We start from the raw sequence: 8,154 nt of genomic DNA, 5'->3' as shown, positions 1-8,154 counted from the left end.
GGTTTGAGATCGGATATAGCCTGAGATGTAATGACAGGAGCCGAGCCCCCTCATACCTATAGTGAAGCTTTAGCACAGTCTTTAAGGGTAGAGATATATGTAAACAAATATATTGCAGAGGGATTATCTTCAACGGTATGCAGTGAACCATCCACCAACTCACAGAAGGAGAGAGTAGATGTTACAAGGAACAAAGAAGGAAGGGCCAAGAAAAAGTTTCAACCTAAGAAGAATAGGAGAGACTGGCAGAATAAACAGCCCAGGACAGAAGGGTTTTCCCCTTGTTCTAAATGTGGGAGGAACCATTTAGGAGAGTGTTTAAGGGATTGAAATGTGTGTTATAGGTGTCGACATCCAAGTCATCTAATAAGTGATTGTAAAGCTCCTCTTCCACCTGCAGCCCATAGTTCTAGAGGTACCAATGCCAGAGTTTTTATACTGGCACAGGGTGAAGCAGAGGCCAGTCCATCAGCCATAACTGGTCAGTTGTTATTTCATGTAGTTCCTTTATATGCCTTAATTGATTCCGGAGCCACTCATTCTTTTACATCTTATAGGATAATAGAGATATTAGGTTTGAAACCTACTAGAGTGAGTCAACCTATTAAGATAGAGTTACCTGATGGGGTTAGTGTTTTGACTTAGGAGATGTTGTTAGGAGAGTCTATGGTGATCCATGGTCGAGAGTCTGCAGTTGATTTAATAGTATTTGATATGCCTGACTTTGATGTGATATTAGGCATGGATTTCCTAGGGAGGTATGGAGTTGAAATTGATTATCGGAAGAAGAAAGCGAGGTTTAATCTCGATAGTGGAGACAAGTTTAGTTTTGGAGAGGGCCATCAGTTGAGTATGTTGATTAGTAGTGTGAAGGCTAGAAAGATGTTGAGAAAATGGTGTTCTGGATATATTGCTCATGTAGTGCAGAGTGGTGATGTTCCACAGTCACAAATTCAGAGGGTGCCAGTAGTTTGAGAATTCCTAGATATGTTTTCGAAAGACTTACCAGGTTTACCTCCAGAAAGAGAGGTTGAGTTTAGTATTGAATTAGCACCAGGAATAACACCAATATCTAAAGCCCCTTATCAAATGGCCCCAGTCAAGCTTCAGGAATTAAAGAAGCAACTCCAAGAGCTTTTGGATAAAGGTTTTATCTGACAGAGTCATTCTTCCTAGGGAGCCCCAATTCTGTTTGTAAAGAAGAAGGACAGGTCACTACGGATGTGCATTGATTATAAAGAGTTGAATAAAGTGACAGTGAAGAATAAATACCCACTACATCGGATAAATGATTTGTTTGATCAGTTGAAGGGAGCAGCAGTATTCTCCAAAATTGATTTGAGGTCAAGGTACCATCAAGTAAGAGTGGTCAAGCAAGATATAGCAAAGACTGCTTTCCATACAAGATATGGGCATTATGAATTTGTAGTGATGCCATTTGGCTTGACTAATGCCCCAGCAGTTTTTATGGACTTGATGAACCGGGTATTCCATGGCTGTTTGGATCAGTTCATAGTGGTTTTCATCGACGATATCCTAGTTTATTCTAAGTCGAGAGAAGAGCATGAGGAACACTTGAGAATAGTGTTGCAACGATTGAGGGAAAAGAAACAGTATGCTAAGTTTTCCAAGTGTGAGTTTTGGCTCGAGCAAGTAATATTTCTGGGCCATACGGCGTCTAAGGAAGGGATTTCAGTAGATCCGAGTAAAGTGAAGGCGATCCTTGAATGGTAGAGGTCGAAGACAGTGAAATAGGTCAGAAGTTTCTTAGGCCTAGCAGGTTACTACCGACGATTTGTAGCAGGATTCGCCTAGTTGGCTAAACCGTTGACAACTCTTACTAAACAGAGGACTCCTTTTGTATGGTCAACAGTATGTGAGGAGAGTTTTTAAGAGTTGAAGAAGAGATTAACGACAACTCCCGTGTTAGTGTTACCACAGGAGGGTGTAGATTATGATATTTATACAGATGCCTCATTGCAAGGACTTAGTGCTGTGTTGATGCAGTTAGGTAGGGTGATAGCATATGCCTCTCGGCAATTGAAAGAGTATGAGACGAGATACCCTATGCATGATCTAGAGTTGGCAGCCATGGTCTTCGCATTAAAGATTTGGAGGCATTATCTTTATGGTTCAAAGAGTAACATCTACACTGATCATAAGAGTTTAAAGTACTTCTTCACTTAGAATGAGCTAAATATGAGATAGAGAAGGTGGTTAGAGCTGGTTAAGGACTATGCGTGTGAGATCAAGTATCAACCGGGGAAAGCTAATATAGTAGCCGATGCCTTGAGTAGAAAAGTCTATTTGTCCCGGCTCACTAAGCAGAAAGAACTACTAGAAGAGTTGTGTAGAGAGGAGATTGAAGTGATTCTGGGAAGGATTGCTAGGTTAGAGGTTCAGTCTACTTTACTGGAAGAAGTCAGAGAAAAGCAGGTGGCTGATGAGTGGTGTCAGAGAATAGTTCAACAAGTGCATGAGGGCAAGACAACAGAGTTCCACTTAATAGATGGTGTCCTCTATTTCAGGAATCGATTATGTATTCCTCAAAATGATAAGTTGAGAAAGAGAATACTCATGGAGGCTCATGACACACCATACACTGCTCATCCTGGAGCAAGCAAGATGTATCATGATGTAAGAAAAGGTTATTGGTTGCCAAGTATGAAGAGAGATATCGCAGAATTTGTAGCTAAATGCCTAATTTGTCAACAGGTGAAAGTAGAACACCAAAGACCGTTAAAGTTGCTTCAGCCACTTAGTGTTCCGAAATGGAAATGGGAGAGCATCTCAATGGATTTTATCACATGTCTCCCTAGAGTACAGAGAGGTTATAATGCTATATGGGTGATTGTGGATAGATTAACTAAGTCAACCCATTTTCTTCCAGTAAAGGAGAGCACTACTACGGACCAGTTGGCTCATATTTATATTAAAGAGATAGTCAGGTTGCATGGAGTGCCCAAGACAATAGTGTTAGATAGAGATTCCAGATTTGTTTCAGCTTTCTGGATGAGTTTACAGGGGAATTTGGGTACCCGTTTGGCATTCAGCACTGCCTATCATCCCCAAATGGATAGCCAAACAGAGAGAATGAATCAGGTGCTGGAGGATATGTTGAGAGCCTCCTGTATGTATTATAAAGTTTCATGGCATGAGATGTTACCCTTGGTGGAGTTTGCCTATAATAATAGTTACCAGTCTATAATTAAGAGGCGCCTTACGAGGCTTTGTATGGTAAACGATGTAGGTCTCCACTATATTGGGATGAGATCGGTGAAAAGGATGAGTTGAGTACAGCTCTTGGGCCAGAAGTAACGCAGAAGATGATAGAGGATGTAAGATTAATCAGAAAAAGAATGAAGCAAGCCCAAGACCGACAGAAAAGTTATGCCGACTTGAAGAGAAAAGAAGTTGAATTCCAAGTGGGTGATAAAGTGTTTCTGAGAGTGTCCCCCTACAAGCGAGTAATGCGCTTCGGAAGCAAAGGAAAATTAGCACCAAGATACATAGGTCCGTTTGAGATATTGCAACGAGTAGGAAAGGTTTCCTACAGTTGGCACTACCACCTAGCATGGACAAGGTGCATGATGTTTTTCATGTCTCGATGCTGCAGAAAGTATGTAAGTGATCCCTCCTATATCTTGAGTATAAAGGACATTGAGTTAGAAAAGAACCTTGTGTATGAGGAGTATCCAGTTTAGATCTTAGATCAGAAGGTTAAAGAGCTCCGGAACAAGAGTATTCCGTTAGTGAAAGTTCTTTGGAGAAGCCACAAGGTAGAAGAGGCCACATGGGAGGTAGAACAAGACATACAGAATCATTACCCGGAGTTGTTCGTGTGAATTTCGGGGACGAAATTCTTTTAAGGGGGGAGAATTGTAACACCCCACTTAAGGTACATAGCTAAGATTTGTTGTATTGCCTAAATGTTTATTGTTTTGCTCTCAATTGAGTTTGTATGTCGTTATTATTGGTTGGTTGGTCTTTGGTTGAAGTGATGTGTTGGTTTGGTTGAATGTTTGCCCTGAATTTGGTTAAGACTTGGCAAATTTTGAGATTTCAGTCTTCACTGGGGTGAGAAAGAACCTTCGCCGCGGCGGCGTTGGCTCTAGATTTCCTCGCCGGGAGGACAGAAAAGTCTTTGCCATAGCTAAGAGCCGGCTAAAAAGTTGGGTGAAGTTTCCAGAGAATTTTCCATAGGGACAAAGTGACCATTTTACCCCTAATTAGCAGGAAAAGTGGGGAGTGAAATGCAAGAAAATTTCATGGAGAATGTGTTAGATTTGGAGGTATGAGTGCAATGAATTAAAGGATAAAGATGAAATTTCCAAGAAAGAGCAAGGGAAAAATGGGAAAGGATGGTTATAATATGAGCTAAAAAGGGGTTAAGTTTAGCAAACCCTTCATTCTTCTTCTTCCACCGCCATTCCCTTTCACCATTTTCTCTCAACTCTTTATTCAATTTTTCAAGGATTTTAAAAGGCTTTTTGAGTAGTTTTGGTAGACAGTTAATCTAAAGCATCCAAAGGTAAGGATTCTTGCTTTAGATGTGAAGTTTACTTATAGATATGTTGAAGTCTTATAGTATTGTTGTTTAAAGTTGTAGAGAAAAGACAAGCTACCAAAGGAAAAGAGAAGTGCTAGTGTAGTCACTTAGTCACAAGGTAAGTAAATCCAACCTAAGTTAAGTTTTAAGAACTCCTTTGAGTAAAGATTTCTTTATGCATGTATGTATTATGCTTGTTGAGAAATTGAGATGTTATAAGTATCTATCTATGTTGATATTGAATGTAATTGAGTTATGAGAAGTGTTTTGATTGCATGATGATGAGTTGAGTTTGATTGAAGTTGGAGGGAGTTTTGAGCAAACCTTATGGGAGTGTTTTTCCTTGACAAGAACTTAGAGTGTATGAGGGAGCTTTCTCCCATTTTTGATGATTAAAGAGAGGAGAAAAGTTATAGTTAAAGTAGAGTTTTTGTATGCACATGAGTTGTTTGATGAAATGCTTAAGAGAGGCATGAGTAAGAGTAGAGAACCTTAATTATTGCTACATATCATACTTGCATTTCATGAGTGCATCAATGAGCATAAGTCATTCATAGGCATTAATTATGCATTGGTGAAGTAGCTTGAGAAAAAATAGAGAATTTTGAGAAGTAACTACTCTAAGAGTAAAGTGAAAGAGAGAATGAGCACTAGAGAATAAAGAGAGAGTAGTGCTAAAGAAGAGAATAGAGTAGGTTATGCGATGGGGAACCCGTGAGTAATGGGTAGAGTATTCCCGCATGTACGTCACAAAGAGAGAGCGGCCTGAGTATGAGAGAGAAAAGTGGTGTGGCCCGTGAGAGTGCATGCGGATGAGGGCTATACCCGAGAGTACCCAAGAGAGAGAGAATATATACTCACATAACCAAGGGTTCCGAATCCATGCATAACCGAGTCCGATCGGCTGAGAATAATTAGAAGTCATAGAGAGCGGGAGCGAGTCCGGGCCGTGCCTCCGGTAAGATGGGGCCGTGACATACAAGGGAGAGTTAGTAGAAAAGAGTTATAAGAAAGAGAAATAGAAAGAGAAAATAGAGAGAATTGTAAAAGAGAGAGTAAATGAGAATATAGCAATTGTAAGGAAAGAATTGAAGAGAAAGAGTTACGGGGATAGAGGAGTAGAGGGTTTACTTACTGAGCATTATTTGTGCTCTCCCCGTTGTTTTTCTATGTTCTTGCAGGTTCTAGACGAGGTCGCGGTCGGATGGACGTCGGCAAGCGAGGAGGAATAGCTACACTGTCCACCATGTTTTTGATGATTTTTGTATATTATACTAACTTTGTATAAAGAAAGTATTTTTGTATATGATACTAACTTTGTATAAAGAAAGTATGTATTTAATAAAAGAAAAATTTGGGCCCAACTATTTATGTTATCATACTTGTATTTTTATTATATATATTTTATGAGCATATGAGTAGAAAGCAGCTATTACAATTTGATTTTTAGAGAGAAGATTTGAGCTTGAATCTTGTGGATTCTTCAACTAGGGGAGATCTCTATTCTTTTCTCTGCATTTTAATATGTTCGACATTGTGTTTACTGTTTTTCTTGCTGTGTATTTTTATTTAGTTATGAACTAACCCATTTTGGGTTAGGGTTTTGATTAAGTTCAGTTTGTATGGGTTAATGAACTGATTATTGCTATTTGCATATTCTATTGCATAGATTGTGTGGTTATTCTATTTTTAATGGAATTTATTTGATGAATATGATGAGATTGAGAAATGAATCATATTGAGCTTCTTGGGTAATCACCATTGTAGTATTGAATGCTAGAGATAGATTTGAGAATCAGTGAAATCAATCTAGGATTCCCGTAGCTTAATGAACTTGGATCTATTATTCTTCAATTTGTTGGGTGCAGCAGTTTAATAGGGAAAAGTAGGAATTCATAGCCTGAGAAGGTATGTTTAACAACTTAGAAAATTCGATTTACAATTTGTGCATGTGAGTGTGGGATTAACATAGTCTGTAGAATTCATCCATAGAGTCCGAATGAAGTCAAAACCCTAACCGTTTGTTAAATTGATATTATTCTTGCATTTAAACTCTTGCTTCCATTAATTAGTTTTTAATACTTAGTAAGTTTTGTTTCAATTTTAGCTTTAATCTCTCCCACTAATCCAAACAAAGTCGGTTCCTCCAACTTGAAAAACACTTAGGAAAATTAGTGCTTAGCAACCAATCCTCGTGGGAACGATGCTCACTCATCACTTTATTACTTTGTGCGACTAGTGCACTTGCTATTTATGCATGTTATAGTTACAATGCATCAAGTTTTTGGCACCGTTCCCAGGGGTTGAGTTTTGTGTTAACATCAAATTTTTCTTGTGTTAGCTAGATTGGAGCTTTATTTTCACTTAATTGTTGTTTGTTTAATTTTTGTTATTCTTTTCTGTTGGTTTGTGATCTTACTCTTTCTATTTTTCTGTGTAGTTTATGCGAAGAGCAAGACATCAGCAAGTGGTTTCTGTTGATCCTAAGATTGAAAGAACCACAAGAAGACTTAATAGAGAAAGAAAAGAAAGAGAGGCTATAGTGGAACCAGAGGTTATAGTTGTTGAGATGGAAAAAAATAGAACACTAAGGGAGTTTTGAGTTCCCTCAGTTGATGGCATTGGGTCGAGTATTACTAGACTAGCAGTACAAGCCAACAACTTTGAGATAAAGCCAACAATCATCTAAATGATCCAGCAGTCAATACAGTTTAGGGGAGATTTGAAGAAAGATTCAAATCTACACATTGCCAATTTTTTGGAGATTTGTGATACTTTCAAGTCAAACGAAATGTTAGATGACGCCATCAGATTAAGACTATTCCCATTTTCATTGAAGGTGAAAGCTAAGGGATGGTTAATGGCATCACCAACAGGAACGATTATAACATGGAACGATTTAGCATAAAAGTTCTTGACCAAATTCTTTCCTCCAACAAAGTCGGCAAAGTTGAGAAATGATATCACATCGTTTCTAGAGAAAGAGTCGGAATCATTGTATAAGGCTTGGGAGAGATACAAAGAATTACTGAGGAGGTGTCCACATCATGGGTTGCCAGTTTGGATGCAAGTCCAAACATTTTATAATGGATTGATGGTGATGTGCAAACTATGGTGGATGCAGCATCAGGAGGAACACTGCAAAATAAAACTCTAGCAAGCAACAATTATCAAAGACCCAATGAGAGGGTGCAACTGAAGAAATCTATGGGTCTTCATGAAGTTGATGCATATACAGCCATTTCAGCCCAACAGACAGCACTTTAGAAACAGTTGGGAAGTATGTAGGTAAATTCCATTTAAGCACCTCAACTAACTTGTGAATTTTGTGCAGGTAATCACATGAGCAGCGAATGTCAAGTGGGGAACACGTTTGCTTTAGCATCATCATCGGAGCAGGTTAATTGCTTGGTAGGAAATCAAAGGCAACCAAACAATCTGTACTCCAACACATATAATCCTGGTTGGAGGAATTATCCGAATCTATCTTGGGGCAATCAGAATCAACAAAATTAGCAGAACAATCAATGGAACCAAAAAGCATTGCCAAACAACCAAACAACCAAACAGAGGTGAACAATCAATCAGGAGAGCAAAGAGTGACA

The 8,154-nt window shown here is 38.8% G+C and overlaps 1 non-coding gene across 1 annotated transcript; it reads right to left on the bottom strand.

The window, feature by feature from the left end:
* Window positions 1–7,496: 7,496 nt before the first annotated feature.
* Window positions 7,497–7,603, bottom strand: LOC116120956. Its single transcript, XR_004126624.1, has one exon. It is a non-coding gene; the product is annotated as a small nucleolar RNA R71 (small nucleolar RNA).
* Between the last annotated feature and the right edge of the window lie 551 nt (window positions 7,604–8,154).

Source organism: Pistacia vera, unplaced genomic scaffold (genome assembly GCF_008641045.1).
Source record: "Pistacia vera cultivar Batoury unplaced genomic scaffold, PisVer_v2 Contig951, whole genome shotgun sequence".
Lineage (NCBI taxonomy): Eukaryota > Viridiplantae > Streptophyta > Magnoliopsida > Sapindales > Anacardiaceae > Pistacia > Pistacia vera.
Note: the sequence above shows the minus strand (reverse complement) of the source record. Positions and strands in the feature narration are given on the sequence as shown.